At 39.9% G+C, this 22911-nt stretch overlaps 1 long non-coding RNA gene across 2 annotated transcripts; it reads left to right on the forward strand.

Annotated features, from left to right (window-relative positions):
• Positions 1 to 10161: 10161 nt before the first annotated feature.
• Positions 10162 to 20658, forward strand: LOC132643949 (uncharacterized). 2 transcript variants are annotated; one of them, XR_009583807.1, is made up of 5 exons: positions 10162 to 10202; positions 11455 to 12347; positions 12735 to 12800; positions 15603 to 18747; positions 19647 to 20651. It is a non-coding gene; the product is annotated as an uncharacterized LOC132643949 (long non-coding RNA). The 2 variants fall into 2 exon arrangements; XR_009583806.1 differs by lacking the exon at positions 10162 to 10202 and having other exon boundaries at positions 10213 to 12347; positions 19647 to 20658.
• The last annotated feature ends 2253 nt before the right edge of the window (positions 20659 to 22911 follow it).

Here is a 22911-nt window from a genome sequence, read left to right on the forward strand (position 1 = left end):
TTATCCACATTTCTAGACTTACTATCAATCACTCATATCCATGGCTATAACACACAAATGTGTCCATTCACGTACATTGATCATCTCATGTTCTCAACATCATTTATAGCACATTTACATCACAATACCTCAAGACTCATAACTCAAATTAAACTATTTGTTACACCACAAAAAATTTTCGTGAGCCAACAATGAATAGACCAACGAAGGGCATGAGTGTGCGATGTTTTACTAAGTAAGGAATAACTATTTATGAACTTTGGAATTAAGAAAGTTGCAGAATTTCATTTCAGCCCAGTGGTCGTAAAATGGAATACTGCCCGTAAAGTGATTTAAGGACCGTAAAGTGCCATCGTCCTTCAACATTTCAAAAATTTCAAATTTCTGTCAAATGCTTCGAATGGCTAAAAACGACTTGGAATACGGACCGTAAATTGAAATACAACCCGTAAACTGAGTCGTAAACCGCCATGATCTTCAGCCAACCTTTCTGTTTCTGATATGCTTAAATACGGCCGGGGGGGATGGACCGTAAACCAGCATATGGCCCGTAAAGTGGGGTTTATGACCACTGTGCATTTCAACCACTGTTCATAAAAATCAGATTTTAGCTATTAAAAAGGAGGGACCCAAGTTCATTTTCTCATTTCATCTTCACGAAATTTCTCCCTAGAAATCTCTAGAACACTCCAAACACTTCAACCACAAGAATACCAAGGAAATCAATGATCATCAACACCAAATCTATGAAACAAAGTGTATGAAACCTAATTGGAAGTCATCTCCTTCAAGAAATTCCAAAAGAGGTGAAGAGGGGTTTTGGTGCTAAAGGAGTGATTCCACTCTAGGCTTATTCCACCATCATCTGAGGTATGTTTCATGACTTTATCATGTTATTTAAGGTATTGGAAAGCTAAGAAGCTTGAAATGTAGAAGAATATAGAAAATGGGCCATTACTGAGTGAATAGTGTCACAATTGAATGATAGTTGAATGGAATCATGAACGTTGATATGTTGTGATGATGAATACGTTATAAATGGCGTATATACCATGGAATAAGTGTGAAGTAAGCAAAATTAAGATGATGAGCTAAAACCATTAAATGTGGAGAAATTGGAGAAAAATGGTGGATTTTGCTAAATATAGATAAGTGATGAATGATTGATACGATATTGTGAGTGTTGTGGTAAATGTTTGGGAGTTGAAATAGAACATGAGAAAAGTAGTAGAAAAAAAGGAAACACTGCCCAGTTTTCTCTAGAAATAACGATGAGTTCTTATGGTCGATTGACTAACTATAATGCATATTATCTCGTGAAGGTAGCAACGTGATATTGAAGGAGAACAAATGAACGATAGCTTAACTAAGCGACAAAGGTATGTGAGGCTAATCCTTTTATTTCTATGGCATGAATCCTATGATATGATTCTTCTTCCTCTCCATGATCCTCTTATATTCCGGAAAGCCAAGAGCTTAAGATCATGAATAGCTATATGAGTCAAGAGATATGATATGACGTTCCTATAAAGTAAATGATGTCGTCTATTATATACACTCACCTTACATACTAATCCCTTCAAGGTGAGGCAGAATGTTCATGAATGCCCATAATGGGATCGAGGGTTCACGACCTTACATCATCTCGATAAAATACACTTGTTCAAGAGTCCCTATGCATGCACAATGATGAGCATATTTTGATAAGCATATTATTATAAGTATTTCATAATGAGCATGTCATAATCATATTACACCGAGCCTAGTTGGCCGGGCAGTCACCGCGAAAGCGGGCAGCTATACGATACACCATGGCCAGTTGGCATGGGCAGACACCACTACTGGGCGGCATGAGATGGTACCCCGGACGCGGGAGGCCTGGACGCGGGCTAATGTTACTGATTATCACACCGCACCTATATGGTCGGGTAGTTTATGTATATATATATATATATGATATGCATACATGAGATGATGATAAGCATAAAAGTAAGTCAGCATGCATTACTTTTCATACGATTCCTAGCCAGGTACAGTTGCTCCATACTTGATGCTCCCTTTATTTTCTTGATGTGTTGTTATTGTTCATGCCTCTCATACTCAGTACAACATTCGTACTGACGTCCATTTTCTTTGGACGCTGTGTTCATGCCCACAGGTAGACAGGGAGGTGAGCTTGATCCGGATTCTTAGGAGCTGTCAGCTGATTGAAAACACTCCATTGTTCGGAGGTGCTTATGATTATTCTTTTGGTACATATGTATATTTTGGGCATGACGGAGTCTTGTTCTGTCTACATGTATAGTATATCAGTAGAGGCTCGTAGATGCGTAGTGTGGGTTAGATGGTCTCACAAGTCTACTACGGTATGCATAAATATATTACATATATTATTTTGATAGTCTACTGAGGCATTTATATATATATGTATAGACTAATTGTGCTTTCCACCGAAAAATGATTGTCATGCGATTATGAATTTGTGAATGATAAAGAAGCATAAATGACTATGATAAGTGAGGGAATAAGGGGTGCTCGGTGGTCAGCCTCGGGTACCCGTCGCGGCCCCTAGTCGGGTCGTGACAGAAGTGGTATCAGAGCAGTTCGTCCTAGAAAGTGTCTACGAGCCGTGTCTAGTAGAGTGTTGTTTATGGCGTGTTGCGCGCCACATCAATAGACAGGAGGCTACAGGGCATTTAGGAAAATGACCGTCTTTCTTCTTATGAGATCGTGCGATAGAGCCATGCATAAGACATTGCTCCTCCTAAAAGTGTGTTGTGATTTCAGAATGCCGCCAAAGGGAAAAGCTACAGCCACCCATAAGGGCAAAGCTACGACAAAGAGGCGGGCGGAACGAGAGCCTCAAATGAATGTAGACGAGGGAGAATCACAAAATGAGGCCTCGCCCAATGTAGAAGAGCAAGGATGAGCCTCCGCTCAAATTCCTCCGCCAGCTGCTTCGGGTCAACAAGTGACCGAAGCTATTCATCTATTGACACAATTGGTTGCCGCCCAGGCACAGCGTCAGAATGTGGGCCCGAGTGATCGTTCCGCTAGTACGAGAGCCCGTGATTTCTTGACTCTAAATCCTCCGGAAATTTTCGGGTCGAAGCCGGATGAGGACCCACAAGGCTTTATTGATGAGATGCTGAGGATGCTGAAACTCATGCATGCTTCTGAGACTGAATCGGTAGAGTTTGCTTCTTATAGACTCCGTGATGTGGCGGTATTGTGGTATAACAACTGGATAGCATCGAGGACATAAAATGCACCTCCTCCCGTTTGGCAAGAGTTTGTTGATGCTTTCATTCGCCATTATTTTCCGCCCGAGGTCCGCCGAACTAGAGCGGACAAGTTCTTGAATCTAAAAAAAAGAAGCATGAGTGCTCGAGAGTATAGCCAGCAATTTAATTCTCTGGCCAGGTACGCCCCGACTATGGTGGCCGACATGGGGGATCGAGTGCACAGGTTTGTGAGTGGTTTGGGACTACATCTATTCAAAGATTGTTTAACGACTTCATTGCAAGATGGGATGGATATTTCCCGTATACAGGCCCATGCTCAGAATTTAGAGGGACGACAACAGTCGCCAAGGAGTGATCGTGATATTGACCGAAGGCAAGGTAAGAGGGCTAGGTCTATGGGAACGAGCAGCGATTATAGAGGGGGATCGAGACAGATGTATTCTAGGCACTCAGGACAGTCAACGACTAGTGCGCCTTCCAGAATTCCAGATAGGAGGTTTGATCATTCCTCCCAGTCAGGAAAGGGCCAGAGTTCAAGGGCCTCATATTCTCAGTTTAGGGGAGGTTTCAGTCAGAGGAGACCTCCAGTACCGCGGTGTAGCCAGTGCGGTAAATTGCATTCCGGACGATGTTATCAGGGTACGGATGCTTGTTATACTTGTGATCAGACCGGGCACATGATGAGAGATTGCCCGTCGGTGAGAGATAGGGTTGGGACTCAGCCCACAGGTTCAGCAGCAGGATCTTCTTCAGTATGTCCGACAGCACAGACTCATCAAACTCCAGCAGGTAGAGGTAAAGGCAGAGGGGGAGCGTCTACTTCAGGTGCTGTTCAGCCCCGCGTATATGCTTTGGCTGCGCGACAGGATCTTGAGTCCTCCCCAGATGTGGTCACAGGTACATTGACTATATTTTCCCGGGATGTATATGCTCTTATCGATCCGGGTTCCACTTTCTCTTATGTTACTCCTTATATTATTGATTGTATTGGGGTGAAACCCGAGCCAATTAAACCTTTTGAAGTGTTCACTCAGGTTGGTAATCCCGTGATAGCCAGACAAGTGTATAAGGATTGTGTCATTGTGATATGTGATCGTCAGACTAAAGCTGACTTGATTGAGCTGGAAATGACAGACTTTGATGTGATTATGGGCATGGATTGGCTAGCGTCATGTTATGCTAATGTTGATTGTCGGGCGAAAATGGTTCGGTTCCAATTTCCGGAAGAGCCCGTACTTGAATGGAAGGGTAAGACGGCATCCCCAAAGGGTAGGTTTATTTCCTACCTCAAGGCAAGAAAGATGATAGCCAAGGGCTATATTTATCATCTAGTTCGGGTTCATGATATAGAAGCAAATTCGCCAACTCTTCAATCTGTTCCGGTGGTGAATGAATTCCCAGACATATTTCCAGACGAACTCCCAGGTCTTCCTCCAGTTACTGCTATACCTATCAGTATCAGACAACGCTTTCGGATGCGTGTTAGGATAACACGACGAAACTAGCCAAAAGGAGCGTGTAATTTACTATCTGAGCAAAAAGTTTACTGCCTGCAAGGCAAGGTATACTTTGGTAGAAAAGACATGCTGTTCTTTAACATGGGTAGCCCAGAAGCTGAGGCACTACCTATCATCATACACCACCGATTTCATTTCCAAGATGAATCCACTAAAATATATTTTCCGCCAACCATGCCTATAGGGAAATTTGCCAAGTGGAAAATGCTATTGAGCGAGTTTGACATTACATACATGGTACAAAAGGCCATCAAAGGGCAAGCACTAGCCGACCTCCTGGTAGAAAGCTTAGTCGACAAGGATCTCGAACCACTTCAAACTTACTTTTTCGGATGAAGAGATATTAACAGTGGACCAAGACATAGTTGAGCCCTATTCGGGCAGGAGAATATTTCTGGATGGGGCTGTCAACTACAAGGGTTTAGGAATCAGAGCAGTCTTAGTGTCAGAAGCAAGGAAACATTATCCGATTGCCACGAAGCTCAAGTTTCGATGCACCAATAATATGGAAAAATACGAGGCCTACATCTTAGGCCTCAGAATGGCACTCGACGTGGACATCCATGAGTTATTTGTATTAGGCGATTTAGATTTGCTAATTAACCAGGTACAAGGAGAATGGGCTACAAACAACGCCATAATCTTTCCATATGTAAACCTCACATTAAGTTTGTACAAAAAGTTTAAGAAAATTGAATTCAAGCATATGCCAAAGGATAAAAATGAATTTGTTAATGTTCTTGCTACCATAGTGTCCATGATACGGCATCCCAAAAGCAGCCACATTGGCCACTTGAGCTAAGCTTAAGGGAAGAACATACTTACTATTCTCATGTGGAGGCGGAACCCAATGGTAAACCTGGTACACCAATATAAAGATGTACTTGGAAAAACGAGAATATCCTGAAAATATTACGGGCAATCAAAAGACAACTATTCAAAGAATGGCAATGAATTCATTCTAAATAAGGAGATACTTTAGAAAAGAACACTAGATCTTGGATTTCTCAGATACAGGGATGCTGCAGAGGCCACAAAATTGCTAGAAGAAGTACATGTTGGGACTTGTAGGCTTCACATGAATGGGTTTGTTCTAGCTAAGAAGATTTTACGAGCAGGCTACTATTGGATAACAATGGAAACCAACTGCAGTAAGTTCGCGTAAAGATCCCATCAATGCCAAATCCACGGAGACCTGAACAGAGTCCCACTAAGAGAACTTAATGTCATGACCTTGCCTTGGCCATTCATCGCCTGGAGCATGGACGTCATTGGACCCATCGAACTAGTCACATCTAATAGACACAAATTCATCTTAGTCGCCATAGATTACTTCACCAAGTGGGTGGAATCGACATCACACAAATCAGTCACAAAGAAAGTGGTAGTTGATTTAGTGCGAAACAATATCATCTGCTGATTAGGCATACCAGAGTCCATCATAACGAATAATGGAGCAAATATGAACAGTCATCTGATGAAAGACATCTGTGAACAATTCCAAATAACCCATCAAAATTCCACTGCTTACCGGCCATAAATGAATGGAGCCGTAGAGCCAGCTAACCAAAATATCAAGAGGATATTGAGGAAAATGATGGACAATTACAAGTGCTGGGATGAACAGTTACCTTATGCATTGCTAGGATACCGAACAACAGTTCGGACTTCCACGGTGGAAACTCCGTACCTACTTGTTTATGGAACCGAGGCAGTCATACCTGCCGAAGTGGAAATACCATAGCTCAGAATCGTACAAGAAGTAGACATGGACAATGCAGAATGGGTCCGAAGCCAATACGAGTAATTGTCTTTGATCAATGAGAAAAGAATGATCGTTGTATGCAACAGTCAATTATACCAACAAAGAATGGCTCGTGCTTTAAAGAAATGAGTCAGAGCCCAACTTTTCCAAATAGGGAAAATGGGACTCAAGTGAGTGTTCCTATACAAAGACGAGTACAAAGGAAATTTTACACCAAATTGGCAAGGCCCGTATGTGGTCCACATTGTACTATGCGGAGTAGCACTGGTCTTAGCTGAAATGGAAGGTCAATAATGGACCAAAGCAATCAATTCAGATGCGATCAAGAGATACTATGCGTGAGACATGCTTTTCAATTTGTAATCGTACTTTTTTCTTGTAATCACTACATTAAGAAATATCTCTTAGGGCAGAGATACGTAAAAAATCCATATCGAATTTGGTCTTCCTTTTGTAATAGATAAAGCAACCAAATTATTTCCTTGTAAAATAAACTACACGATGACCTGATTTCGCAATGCGGGATACGTAGGCAGTCCATATAGGACTCGGTCACGTTATAAAAAATCAATTATTTTATTCTGAACTACTTTCGTCTAGATTCCTAGAGCGACAGGATACGTAGGCGCTCCATGAGCTCGGTCGTACCAATCAAAAAACCCAAGAAACCCCTAAGAAGCCACAGGGACAGAATTTTTTAGAGAGATCTAAAAATTTCCAAAATTCAGAGTTGGTTCAAGAGATCGCCAACACATCTTAAACTAGGGCAGAAGTTTTGCAAGGATCTGAAAATTTTCTTCATGAAAAAGTGGCACCAGAGTCAGCCGACCCAAACTTTCAACTAGGGCAGAATTTTTGATATTAAATTACAATGCGAGAGTTCACCGAAACAAACCTTAAACTGGGGTGGAATTTTTTATAGGGTCTCAAAAATTCCACAAAGTAAACCCAGATGCCGCCGCAAGATGTCGCGGACAACCAAAGATTCTGACTCAAATGCACATGTCATGGTGACAAACATGGATATTTTTCAAAAAATATATTCTGTTTTTACAATCAAACATTTTGAAAATGCCTATGATCAACGACTTGAATTTTTTTACTATAGTTTACTCTAAAACAAAATTTATCTCTCACAGAACCGAATCCAAGAGGGTAAGGGCCGAGAGCGCGACCAAGCAAGCAAAGAAACGATGCTACAAGAAAGTCGATGACATGAATCGACCTTATAAAAAACTAACACTCTTTCTTTGAATGCAGGTTGTTAGCTTTGCACGACCTAAGTGTCTGTCCCAATGTGTATCTACTTCTCGCCTGTGGATAGAACAAGTTACCTAACTTGTTTGTGGAATAAAAACAAAGAGGAAGGTAAAATACACATTATTTTTACGTGGAAACCACCCGTCTCAAAGGTGATAAAAACCACGACCTACAGACCTGTAGGATTTACCTCAAACTCCACTACAACTGAGCCAACTACAAATTAAGTAACAAACTCTGCAACCTAATTTCTACAACAGCCTTGCTACCCAAACTCTGACTAGCAAGCTATCTTCAAGTAGTAAACTGCTACTTGAAGTTATAATGTTTTGTATCTACTTTTATGCTTCTTAATAAGCTGATAAAGATACAACTCAATATAACAAACCTAATACAATATATCAAGACTTTTGAACTAGAGAACATTATACAGTAAAACAGTTCCTTCAATCATTCTTCTTGTCCTAGGGACGCAACCTTGGATTTTTGAATATGATGGATATAAATTCTTCGCTCAATATTCTGAATTCTCTCTTTGTGGGTGTGAAAATTTCATCATGGAAAGACCTGGGTATTTATAACATTATGCTCCGCAGGTCCGTTGAACACAAAACCCTTTCCTACTTGGTCAAAGACATGCACATAGGGTTTGTGTTGTACTTTCATTCTTACCTTGTTGAGTCAGCTTCTTTTCCTTGTATAAGGCTTACTAATCCCTACAAATATGGCAAAGAATCTTTCATACTTGACCGCCAAGTTCTTTCCATAATTCTGCAAATCCTAGTTGTTGTAGGACATACCCTGGAACATGTTCACAAACCTATTTCAACCACCTAGTCTATCTGTCTCTGAACCTCTGCACTGTCTGATGTACAACATGTTCTTGTACCTATTGCACAATTCTCTTTCACTCTTCATGTTGACAGACCTATTTCATATAATTGTAAACTCTGTGATTGCAACTGCTCAACTCACATCAGATCACTTTAAGTTGTTTCGTATACAACGTCTTCACTTCTAGGTCATTCATCCATTACACCTGATGACCTGTGATCATTCCTTCTTCTACATATGATGAATCTTTGGTATAGAACTTCTTTTGCATACTTGCACTATTTCTTCAACGAACTGCTTTTTTCACTGAGTCATTTTCTCTCCCTTTGTTAGCTTGTTAAGTTTTATTATTCATATATCAATGGTTCTGTCTGGATAGATCATGTTTTTGAACTTGGTTCGATGATAATGCCTTGTCATCTTGTTTTGTCACTCATCAAACTTAACAATGTCAACAACTTCCCTCTTTTTGATGATGAAAAACTCTATGTTGAGCATTTTACTGTATAGCATCCACAATTATCCTATTCATCCAAGTTAACAATCTCTATTAACAGTTTTACTTGTTTCTTTCTTTTCATTCCTTCCCCCTTTTGGCACCATAAAAAAGGAGACAAGTAAAAATAATTTCTTGAATGTTATATAAATTGAAGGGTTAGAACCATTCAAAAGTAAGTATATTAACTGACAGTAGGCACCAACGCAGAGATATTAAACAACTATACAGACCAATGAAAAACAAAAAGGAAAACAGTAGTTGAACATAGGACACATGTGATTTCCTAGGTAAGACCAAGTAGATGGTTTTGAGGTTGAGGAAGTGTCTTTGGGTAGTGCTGCAACCCATTCCTAAATATTTTTTACATTTTCTTTCCTTTCCTTATCCAGTTCAGTCTGCGAACGCAAAAGTTGAGCATTTAGTTCTTCGTTATCTTGCTCATACTTAGCTTGTAGCATCCCCAGTTAATAGAGCTATTTTTCTTTTAAAACAGTAGTTTCTGCCTCCTTGTCTGCCAGATGATTCCTTAACATTTGCAGCTCTTCCTCTGCATTCTCAGCTAGAATAGGTTGATCAGTTTGTTTCAAAGTTGTAATAACATCCTTTGTTGTCTGATATTGCCATACGTTGAGAGGTATTGCAAAGTGGTCAAAGATTCCACCCAACCAAATTCCATATGCTAATCCATGCCCTTATTTTGCCCGGAGAGATATGTTATGCATGTGTTGAATTATGAGACTGGGTAGGTTTATCTGGACCCTGGTGTCAAGAAGCTCCATAAGTTTCATAGCCAAGAAACTTGTCATAGCCATTCCTTTCTTTCTTGGTACTATCATGCGATGCACAACTTCAAAATACAGCTGATAGAGGTTGGGCATCTCATTCTTTGGCTCTCTATTATGCTGTTTAGCTGTTGGGTTACTTAAGAATATCCTTTTTACCACTACAACACTTTCCATTCGTTGATGTGAAGGCAACTCATTCGTGCGCCCATCCTATAAAGGGTAATTGCAAAATCCCCCCCCCCCCCCCCCCCATGCATTTGGGCATTCAACATGATCTTAATTTTCAATACACTGCTGGTGAGTTGTTCCTCTACACATCCTTCTCTTCTCATTTCTTTGAGAAAATAGATTTCTCCACTTCTGATACTCAATTCTTTCTAAAAGCTCATCCATCTTAGGCCCCCATGACCAGTGACCACCCTTTCTCTGAGCACTGATTATCTTTCAATGAGCAGCATCGTTCTCAGTGCTTGCTCCTCTGAATCCTCTAGATCATAATAATTTTTTATATCTTTGAGGTCTTGGTCTTGCAACTCTGATGACTTATCCTTCTCTCTTTCAGTTAGTTCATCCCTAAATTTCAACTTACCCTTTTCTCTTGTGAAATTAAGCTGTTTTCAACTTACCCTAAATTTCAACTTACTTTTGCAGTAGCTGTTTTGCACCAATAGGCTCTTGTGTCTTTACTTTTCCCCTTTTTATAAGCTTTTGATGCTGATTTCTCTGTTGATTCAGTGTGACGGACTAAAGCAGATTTGATGATTTTTGCGTTTTATCTAGAACCTCTTTTACTGGCCGTCATGGCTTTGTTTAGTTCTTCTTCAGCCTTTCTCTTGCGTACTCTGGTGTTTGGTTTCTCGTAACCTACTGAGGGACCCTTGCGTTCCATCCCTTCATCATCAGGTCTTAGAACTGGCTCACCTGATGCCTTTCTAAGTTTGGATCTGACCTTTTTTCCTACAAATTTTTGATGAGCACATCACTTTCATTATCTATTACATACTCTTTCTTGTTTGAGTTTTGGTGAGGCGTCCATTTTTCTTGTTTACTAGGTTCATCAACCTGTTCCATGGACATCAGTAGTAGCAGTGTACATTTGTTCCATGATGTTGACAGAAGGTTCATGGTTTCTTTCTTCTTCAGTTACTCTTGCTTCTCCTTCACCCAAACTTTCTAGTGCTTCAGCGACAATCTTTTCTACTAATTTGCAGTTTCAAATAATTCATCTTTCTCATCAGTTTCTTTTCCAGCATCAGCACAACTTACTCTATCTTCAGCACCTTTGATTAAGCAGCCATATCAGTTTCATCAGTAGATCATTGCAAGTGTTCCCCCTTATTGTGTGCTTCCTCAATTTCCTCTTTTGGTGTATATACTTTCAATTCACTTATAGAGGTCACTACATGGGCTTCCCCTATTTCTTTATGATCTAAATTTTTGAAGTAACCACTGGGTTTATTTGTTCAAGAGGTTCTGTGTGATAGGTTCCTTGTAATTCTGACATCTAGCACACTAAACTTTTACATTCTTCTTCGCTTATTTCAAATAGGCCACCAGGAGTCTCTAGAACATCAATGTGATCAGAGAAGGATGCCATGGAAGGGTCAAATTGAGAGTTATCTGAGGGGATTGGTTCATCTGTGCGACATGCCTTTGCTTTGGTTGTCTTAGGGATTTGGCTTCTGGCATGGGAGTTCTAAGTTTCAGTTGTGGGTGTCCCTAAAGTGGATGACTCATAAATGTTAGGGTTTACCATGGTGTCTGTGCTAGGAGTACTATGATGTAGTGGGTTGGTGGAGGTAGATGTCTTTCATTCCATAGAAAAGGAGGATGATTCTACGATTTTTTTTTTCAATTGTCCGAGAGAATGGGGATGTTTGAAGGAAGGCTCGGTCAGGAGGAGGTCTTTGAAATTCAAATAATTTGGAAGAGAACCAATTTATGTGGTCTGGATGAGTTGCCCTATGTACTTTGGTATATTAAGCTGGAACAGAAAAACAATTTCATATGGTCTACATATTTGTTTAAAACATAAGGATGGTGCGCATTCTAGCCCTTGAGGGATTCTTCATGATTATATTTCATATCCTTGCTTCTATTCCCCTTGTCATTTTGCCTCCACGTTTTATTAGGCTAAATAGACTCCCTTTGGATTAATTTTCTTCCTTTATCCTGAGAGCGAGCAGAGTTTTAATGGTAATTCTTCTCATGTCCCGACCCAATTTTTATCCCAAATAAACACAATTATTTTTCATTTCTACGAAGAATGAAGAGAGAGAAAGGGCAAAGCCCTAACCTCTCTCCACCGTCATAATCGCTGGAAATGGCAAAAAAGCCAGACGATTTTGCCTCTTAGTCCGTATGTATGCTCGTTTTGGGCAAGATCAATTAATGCTCTTTCCCTCTCTCATCCTTTCTCCACCACAGTCAACCTTTGAAGAGGTGAGGTTTCCCCTCTTTTGCTTTTGTTGCATTTTTCTTAATGATTCTTGTTTAGTTGTGATTTCAAATGCTGGGTTTTGATTGGGTTAGTCACATAATTAGAGGGAATTCAAGAAGAATCCCCTCCCCCCCACACCCTCCCAATTCCACTAGTCCTACATCGGTACAAACTCTAGCTATTGGGTTTTTTTGGTTCTATTTAAAGAACCTTGATTTCCTCATTATAGAAATAGGAAAATACTTTCAAGTTAAGGAAAAGATCATTTCTAGGTTTTAAAATTGAATTTTCTGAGCATACATAGGGTTTTGGTTTGATCGAAACCCTTCTTAGCTTAAAGTTTTGTTTGGATTTATTAAAACCTTTCAGTTTCTTTGTGGTTCATATAGCTGTGAGGTGTGGAGGAGATAGAAGGCTCTCAAGCTCCATTCTCGACAAGGCTACCACTACAAAAGGTAAAAATCCATCATTTTTTTTTATTTTTATGGTTAATGTTTTTGTTCGATTATTTGTTTATTTGTTTGTTTTAGTTTTAGATTGTTGTTTCAGTTATTTTCTTAGGCATTTTGTATATCCAGTATGTAATTGTGTGTTTTTTTAGTTTTGTTAGTAGTAGATTAGTTTATGTATTTGTTTAGACTTTAATGTGTTAGTCTTCCTAGGTTGTTTAGTTTAGCATGCTTAGTTGTTATATCCCATGGTTATTCATATTGTATGATGTTTGGATCCTCATGTTTGCATATGTTGGTTGACTAGTTTAATCCTATTTGAGATTAGCATGTCTTGTTTAAGACCAAATATGGCCCCATATACTCATAATGTTGATGTTTGTTTAGAATATGCTTAAGCATCATTAGGCATCTGTTGGTTGCTAATCCAAATAGTGATTATGCATCTCATGAACTTTTCATTTTGTTTTAGTTTATATTCTAAACATGTAACTTGGTTGTATCTTGTTCACTAAGCTTGTGCAAGCTTTAATTAGTAATTAGTCTTAGGTTGTGCAAATATGGGAATCAGTTTGCTTATTTATTTAATCTGAATCAATATGCTTTTCCTGGTTTGATGTGAGATGAATATGAAGTAGCTTGTTTATAGTCCAATATGGTGTAAATAAGGTGAACACAAGTTTTAAGTTTGACATTTATCTTGATTCACTTAAAGTCATCCTACACTTATGAGATTCAGTTTAAATCACAAAGCATGTACCTCCTTGACATGACTAAGCTGTTGAGTATTGCCTTTAAACAGATGCCTAGACTAAATATGTGTTTAGTAAAAATGGAAATTTTATATGTGTGAAGGTTTATATGTGCCTGGCCTATTTCATTTGAATTCATATTCGTGTATTGGGTTGTTAGCTATAGTGAGTACATGGTTCATGTGTTTACCATCAGTTAATCGTCACAAGGCATATTTCAGACCAAGCATCTGATAGATTGTTAAGAGTGATTGTGTTTCAGTAGTTATAAGAAGTAAGATTATGTGGTTTATGGGACAATCTTAAAATGAAATACAGAAATTTAGTTACTATATGTTTGAGGATTCAAATATCCACTTCATACTGTCAAACATCATATAGGGCGCGCATATTGTTAGAACTGATGACTATTTTAAGGGAGTTGTTAAGACTATACTTGAAAATTCATATCAAAAGCATGTTCATGTTCTCAAGAGGTCATTATCTATGCTCTGTGGTAATGTATTTGTCTATGGAATGATTGAAAACATATGTTTGACTTTAATATTCATACATACACCTACCATGCTAAAGAAAATGACTACGACGTCTGTGAATGCACTGCCCTGTCTGTCTAAGTGAAATTGGTAGTCTGAAATAGCTAAGATTCTGAAAGATAAAGTGTTTGGACTTTTATCATAATGAGTTGAACTGGTTCGATTCATCTAGGGTAAAGAATGAAGTTGTTTGTGATCACCTAATTATAAAGGGATCTTAAGAGGATTTCACTTGGTTGTGGTAAGACAAGGAGTGATTATCCTAGGGCTAGGGAGATGTTAGGAAAGACTTTAAGTTCTTTTACTCAGTCTAGTACTATTTATCCTAGGTTTCTCTTTGTTGAATAACAATTCCATGGGACCCTCAAAGGGCTAGTAAGTGTGAAAAAGGGAATACTATGTAAATTAACAAGCTGAATAGGAGTATTGAACCTTGTGTTGCAAAACTGTACAGTATCTGTGTAGTCTTGTTTCCTCTTTGGTGTTTTGTACTGTACTGTACCCTGCTATTTCTTAATGCTATGGGTTTAAAGGGATTAAAATGTCACTTCCCCTCTAGATAGTCTAGACTATAAGCTTGTCCCTGTTTGATTGTCTTTGTTGTCTGAGATATTCTCTAAGCCATTTGAATTCTATTGTCTCGTCTTAAGTGAAAAAAGTGCTAAAATATGTGGCTGAACCAATATGAGTCTGGGAATATTTAATGGGCTTAAAAGTTGTACTGAAACAAGAGTGACATATGTTTAACATGATTAAAAATGATTGGTTTGATTCTAAGAAGTTGTGTCCTAGCCTAGTCTGTGGATTAATACTATTTAAGGGTCTTGCATGTTGAAAGAAGTAGTGAATCATGGTCAAGGACTAATATATCTAGGGAAAACAAACCTCTATAATCCCTATGTTATTGGATGGATCATAGAAGTTTCCCTCTTATATGTGTGTTAATGTGTATACAACAACTATATTCCTGCATGGATGTCTATATCATATGTTGATTTTGAAGTTCATTTGAGGTTTCCCTCCTTCTCTCTCTTTCCTCGTGTCTGATATTGTGATGGTATGATTTATGCTAAGTATACAAGATATATATCTCATGTATATTTCGGTATACACGGGCTGTATATCTTGTATACCAGTGGTATACATGATATTAACTGCTGATTAAGTGTAGTGTTAACTGAATTGGGCTTATCTCTTCAATGCTAACCTCATAAAAATTAGTTTGGGCCTTGTCTAGCTTTATTCATACACTATATCTTGTTTGGGCTTCCTATTTTATTCCAAGGTGTTGGGCTTGTTTTCTTTTTCTGAGTCTGTTTTGGCCCTTACCGTGCTATTTTAGTGAAGTATATCAAATTAGGACTGATATATATATTTAGATATGTATGTGATTGTATTTGAACTATGTTTGAGTGTTAATTTTTGTTAACTTAGTTCGCTAAGTGTAGATGCTCTCTAACCGCATTTCGCTTTTTCCCCCCTCCTTCCCTTGCATGATCTCACACGCATGGACTATTCAGGTCAAAGCCACAATTGCTATCTCGTTTGGGCAAAGGCCCAACACTTTTCTTCATCGAGTCCGAGCCCAGAACTTGAAGGCCTAACCATGGGTGAAAATGGTTAACTGGTGGGTTCGGTAGGCCCACCAGCCTTTCGTATCTTTTATTTCTTTCATGTATGTTGATGTTAGCGGATGCTTGGGAAAATATTTGAACCTGTATGGTTATAACTTAGTTGAAATAGGCCAAACAAAGCCTATATCATTTAGAATGGATAGGAGCTCGAATCGTTTTCAATCGTAGACCCAACAAAAGATAAATGATAATATTCTCTCAAATAATGTGATAAAAAAATAACTTTTCATCTCTTCTTACAAAAGCTGAAACTGGAACGGTATAAGATATTATTTTTGAGAAAGGTCAACTTTTTCCTAAACTTGAAATTTTAGAGATCTGGGAATACAATGGATATTTTTGGAAAAAAAATGCAACTCTTTTAAACTCAAGAATTTTCAAAAAAAAAAAAAAAAGATAACAGAAAATCTGGTTTCAAAAGAACAAATGTTATTGAGATGGACCTCAAATGATTTCAAGTTAGCTAAAATATTTTCCAAACCCTTTTGGTACAAGCTCACTTTAAATCGAAATTCTACTTGTATCCAAGTTAAAGGAAAAGGTTTGAAATGGAGTATGGTTGACCTTCACCTAATACAAAAATTTGAAAAGCATTTGATAAACTTTTATAACTTGTATAATTCTCAAGGTACTTTTTACAAAAGGAGATACATTTGGACCAAAAATTAAGTGGAACTCTACTCAAGAGAAATCTTGGGTGTGTTTTGGTCCGGAAATGAAATGACCATTTCAAAAACCTTATATGCGTTTTGCAAAAGGAACTTATCTTCTTCTTTCAAATAAAGCAATTTTTGCCAAAATGTTTCAAATGATATGCCATGACATAATATACAAGATTTTAAACTACTTTAAGCAAATAATTACAAATCACAAATTGATTTTTTTTAATCAAAACTACCAAGCAGATTGCCTGATAGTGCTTTATTAAAAAACAAGTTCTGTACAAAAGCTAAAATGCAGAAAATAAAGGGATATAATACATGAATCCAAACTAAAGGAAATCTAAAAGCTTGTCTATTGAAAATCCTTTTGTCTTGACTTGATACCATGTTTACACCTCAAGCTCTCACCAGGTGCTATGAATCCACAGTCCATTGAATTAAAATTCGGGCTTCAAGGATAGAATAGAATTCTTTCAGAAAGTTCCTCATGTTCAGCTATTTCTATGATTGTTCTAGACCTATGTAGTGTTGACTTTTTCCTTCAAGAATGATTGTATAAAAAGATCCTTTGGACATGTGACAACAGAATGAGCATGTAATCACACTAATACCATTTTTGTAACCTGTCCAAAAGTCCATCTATTCAATCTGCTAGAAATGATCTAGGCATGATTACTGCAGTTTTTACATCCTGCAGAATCCTTATTACATGTGTTAATCTCCGGGAATCTGATGATCTTTGGCTTGCCTGATTCTGATGTATGGCATCTGTGCTTTTTTCAATATTCAAAATCTGTCTTGCTTTCCTTGGAAGTGATTGGTAACTATTGAAATGATGTTCACCTGCAAAATAAAAAACAAAGTTAGTCAAAAAATCTGCCAATCCATTTCCTTCCGTCAGTACATGCTCCACTCTCACTTCCTTATCCCTCCTCAACCTTGTAATATCCTTTATGATAAAAAATATACTCCATGGAACTTCCCATTGTCCTATCAAGATCATTTTAAGAGTCATTAAATCAGTCTCCAAGATTATAGGCAATAGATCATTTGTCACACAGTATTTGATCCCCTTCTGTAAAGCCATTGCTTCAGCAACTAAGTTTGATCCATATGATATTCTTCTAGCTGCAACATGCATCATGTCGCCCTCAATGTCCCTAATACAAAATGCCACTGAGCTTGGCACTGGATTGCCTCTAGAGCACCATCTGAGTTACACTTAAACCACCCTGGCATAGGAAAATTCCATCTCACTATCTTGGTCACTATATATGGTCTGTATGTTTCAATCATCTGCATAATCCGTGGAAGAGACTTTGGTACTTGCATTCTTGGAGAAAAAAAGGTACCATACTGAGTAAATAACCTTTGTTTTGTGTTTTGATTGAACTGTTAGATCTGTATCGTAATTTCGGAACTATAGTAACAAGAATCGTCTCATTTCGTCTTCGTATGACTGAGATATGGCCTTTTTTCTAAATTTTGTGGTAGATTTTCTGGTGAAAATGACGATTTTGCCCCTATGTTCGCCCTTAAATTTCTACATTCCTTCAAAACTTGAAACATCATATCTCTCTCATTTTAAGGCCAAATTGGGTGATTAAAAAGGCTATCTTGGGTGAAAAGTGAGCTTGGGGATCATTTAGCACCTGATTTGGGGTTGGAGCTGTTACGTTTTTTCGTTATTTGTTTCGGGACTTCTTTTCACAAGTTTGGGAGCTCCGTTTGAGGTGATTTTCACGGTGTTGTTCTCGTGTAATTGAGGGGGTAAGTATATTGTTATATCTCGGGTTTTCGCACATTTGGAAAATTAGAAATAATCTTGACTTGTAAGAAATAAAGTCATAATTGATTCCATCTAACGCATGAGTTGTTTTTGAAAGAATATTAATGTGAAAGGGTCGAGGGAGGCTAAGGGCAAAACGTGGAATTTTGGAAATTAGTTTCGGGAATTACAAAAATAAAATTTGTAGCCAATTGGGCTTGTAAAATAAGAAGCAAATGAGGCCCAAATCAAGGGGGGGGGGGGGGGGGGGGGGGTGGCCGGCCAACATGGCCTTGGCCCAAACCCATTTAAGTAGTCATGTGCTTGGTCATGTGACAAACAAGACAAAAGGGGATAAGTCTTCATCTGTTCAAGAAAATTCAAGAAACAAATCAAACAAGCAAAGAGAGAGCAAAAAGTAGAGGGTTCGGCCATGTCCATGATTTTTCACCCCTCAAAAATCTTGTTCTAAAAATTGTTGTCTTGTGATTTTCCTACTAAACTAAGTGCCCTCTTAAACTTGGTGTAGTTGTCTTGGAGGAAGAAGCACTTGGATCCTCAATTTGATCACCTATTCAAGTGAAGAAGACTAGGGAAAAAGGTAAGAAATTATCCCTTGTTCTTGTGTTATGAAGTCATGTTTATGTTGTAGTATGTAGGAATGAATTGATTGTATGGAAATATGGAAGTTTGCAAAATGGGTAGGAGATATAGTATATGGCCGTGTGTGTATATATGTTGTATAATTATGGTGAGTTTAAATTATGTCATATTCTAGTAGTGATTGTGGTAAAATGCATATTGGGAATGAAAGTTGAATGAAATTGATAGAAGTGGTTAGTGGGGTGTTTGGCCGTGTGGTTTGGAGTGTGTGGAATGGAAATGGATTAAGTTTGTTTAATGTGTTATTATGATACTTGCAATGAATATGGAGATAAAATGATATAAGTTTGTATCGAAATGGAATATTGAAGCTTATGTCGTTTTAGTGCGATTTTACGACATTATGAAAATGAAGTCATTAGGTTGCTAATTATGACAAGTATTGATGAACTGGGAAGAAGGAAACATGTTATGAATGCGTATGCCAAAGATTAGGAGTTTTGGATAAATTATGACTTTGGCGGAAAGTTTGTATATTATGTATATCGTGTGTATAATTTGAGGAAAACGATATGAAATGCTTCTAAACTATGTTGTGGTGATCTAGATTGATAATGAATGTGAAATCGTTGAGATTAGTTTGAAAGTTAAGGTTAAAGTAAAGGTTAGGGCATTATGTCGGCAAGTAGAACTAGTTGTGCCATATTGTGTTTCTGGTGTTTGTTGTTGATGTTGATGTTGTTGTTTGGGTTGTTGTTGATGATTGTGAGCCGAGTTGAATTCTCGGGGGTGCTATATGTATAGGGGAAGTGCTGCCGAAATTTCGGTAGACAAATATGAGTTGAATTGAATTCGTAGCATCTATAGCTTACAATTGGTAAATGTGACCATTTGCAGATTTTCGACGAAACGGAGAGTGAGCTTGGATAGGCTTAAAAAGCTCAAAAGGTATGTAAAGCTACCCCGATCCTTCTTTTGGCATGCCTAAGTGTATTAGGATCGAATTCGGGCCTCGAAAGACTTTCTGCCCCTTGGAATCCGCAAGTGAAAATATCACTTTTTCTTTCAGTAAGATTGAACTCTTTTGGTATGTTTTCTTGGAAATTATGCAAACCTTCTCTAAACTCCTTGGAAAGCTACAGAATGTCCGTAGAACCTTTATAGGTGATCCAATAAGCTTAAAGGGCGTAATTTGGACCCATCGTCTTGCTTGTCCCGAGGTGGGCCCACTATTCCCGGTTTTGCCCTTAATGTACTTAAGTCTTCTTTTCGAATAGTTCTTAAAAGAAACGTTTTGACTACCATTCTAATTACCTAACAAACGTTGTTTTAAATATTCCATTAAGTCTGATAAATTGTTTTGATACTCGAAACTCATTTACTATGATTCCTTCCGACTTCATTGGATCGGTTTGTCTTTGATATGCCTCATCGAGTCGATGGAAACATTCATGATATTTTAATTGCATTAGTCTCTCACTACTCCATTCGTGGATGCCCCAATGTTTCCCACACTGAGCCCGGGCCAGGATATGTTGTCAAGCGTGATCCTTTGCATTGTTCGCCGTGCCTCGATGTGAGGGGGCAGGTATACGCGTACATGGGTTTGTGGAGTATGCTGTGCCATGTACGCTTGTTCTGATATGATTTACTATGGCCATCTGATATGACATATTATGTTATGGGGTTATGCCCCTATTCTGATTCTTCTGTGTTGTGGCACCAGCGTCGGGAGGGTGGCCACGTTCTGTCTGCCGAGTCCCTTGGCAGGGGCCGGATTGGATATGACATATGTTTCTGTACACACTCCGCATGTTTTGAAAATATATATCTGATACTTTGTATTTTCTGTTTACTTTCTGTACGTTCTATACCAGTTATGATTTTGTTTCTGCAACTCAGGCTTTACATATTCAGTACATATTTCGTACTGACCCCCTTTCCTCGGGGGCTGCGTTTTCATGCCGCGCAGGTACCGACGACAGGTTTGCTGATCCGTCCGCTTAGGATCTCATTCTGCTATTTTTGGAGGGCTCTTTTATTCAGAGCCATCTTTTGGTATAGTCTGTCACTTTTATATATGTATATTCTCGTTCATGGGTACGGCGGGGCCCTGTCCCGTCATATGATTCTGTCGGTCTGTTAGAGGTCTGTGGACATGTTTGTGGGTTGGGATCTTTCTGTACAGCTGTGTGTATATGTTGTGTTTGGGCGATTCCATTCGCCGCCGCGGCCGGTCCGCATATATTTAAATGTTACTCTGTTGGCCCTGTGTGGCCTTTGTTGGTATTTTCTGCGTGCAGGGTATATGGGATGGTCCGTAAAACAAAGGAAACTCTGCTGAAATTTTTCTGGAGATTATCTAAATTGGAACTAAAGCCTTGTCGGCTTCTGCTATATACTAGAATGTCATTGAGTGCCCAGATCGGGCACTAGTCACGGCCTACGGGGTTGGGTCGTGACAAAAGTGGTATCAGAGCGGTTCGTCCTCGGAATGTCTACAAACCGTGTCTAGTAGAGTCTTGTTTATCGGTGTGTTGTGCACCACACCTATAAACAGGAGGCTACAGGGCATTTAGGATACTACCCTTCTTTCTGTCTTAGATCGTGCGATAGAGTTGTGTTATCAGGATGATTCCTCCCTAACGATTTGTTACATTTGCAGGTATGCCTCCAAAAAAGGCGATAGCGACCCAAAAGGCCAAGGCAGCAGCTGTGGGAGAAACTAGTCGGGCCCAGAGGGTTACCAGGGCCCATGCTCATATTGCTCCTGATATTTTGCCCCCGGCAGAGGGCTCTTCCACACCGCCACATGTAGAGGAGATTGGAGCAGCAGCAGCTGCAGGTCGGGGGGCGGCTCCACCGCCAGCTCCCGAGATTTCAGTACCTGAGCCCCCAGCTCCACGGCCAGGCACTGAGGATCAGTCCATGAGAGAGGCAGTCCAGCTATTGACCAGACTTGTGGCAGGACAGGTTCAGGGGCACGGACTGGGAGGTGACCGGGCTTACAGGCGTGACAGTTCGCGAGCCCGTGAGTTCTTCACTTGTGGTCCTCCAGAGTTCTTCGGGACTAAGCCCGAGGAGGATCCTGAGGAGTTTATCAGGAAGATGCGGCGCACTTTACAGCTGATTAATGCTTCCGAGACAGAGTCAGTTGCGTTGGCCTCGTACCGGTAGTATGATGTGGCGGCTAATTGGTACGAGTCATGGGAGTTATCTAGGGGTGACGGCGCTCCCCCAGCAGTTTGGGATGATTTTTCTCAGGCTTTTCTTAGCCATTTTCTGCCTCCGGAGTTACGGCGGGCCAAGGCTGATAGATTCTTATTATTGAGACAGAGGGGTCGCAGTGTTCGAGAGTACGGTATGGAGTTCGACTCATTGGCCCGATACGCACCTGCTGTGGTAGCTACTATGGCTGATAGGATGCACAGGTACATTATGGGGCTGGACCGTTATTTTGTCGACAGCTGTTTGGTATTGGCTGCTCAGCCCGGCATGGATATTGCCCGGATTCAGGCCCACGCCCAGGGCATGGAGGACCGGCATAGGGAGCGTTAGCCTGATAGGAGCCAGGATCGGAGACAGCCCAAGAGGGCCAGATCGTCTGGGTATTCTAGAGATTTTCGGGGCAGACAGCCTCAGCAGCCGCAGCAGCCTAGCAGACATCTATCCCAGCCGGCACAGAGCGCACCTCCACAGCCTACAGGTCGCAGATTTGATAGCCCAGGGTATTCAGGAGCAGGTCAAAGCTCCAGGGCTTCAGGTTCGCGGACAGATAGGGGTTCGGGTCAGACGAGGCCACCTAGGCCTCAGTGTTCTTATTGTGGCAGATACCATCCTGGAGAGTGCTACAGAGCCACCGGTGCATGTTTTTCTTGTGGCCGTCAGGGCCATTCTGTGAGAGATTGCCCGTATAAGGGTAGTTCGGGTGGTGCAGCGCAGCCTACCGGATCAGCCGCCGGGTCTTCATCTTCATCATTGGCTATGCGCCCTACGGGGCCAGGTACTTCAGCACCAGCAGGTCGCGACAGAGGCCGTGGTGGAGCCTTTGGTACTAGCGGTCCTTCGAACCGCATTTATGCTCTGTCCAGCGGCCAGGATCAGGAGGCATCGCCTAATGTCGTTACAGGTACATTATCGGTTTTCTCTCGGTCTGTGTATG

Source organism: Lycium barbarum, chromosome 6 (genome assembly GCF_019175385.1).
Source record: "Lycium barbarum isolate Lr01 chromosome 6, ASM1917538v2, whole genome shotgun sequence".
Lineage (NCBI taxonomy): Eukaryota > Viridiplantae > Streptophyta > Magnoliopsida > Solanales > Solanaceae > Lycium > Lycium barbarum.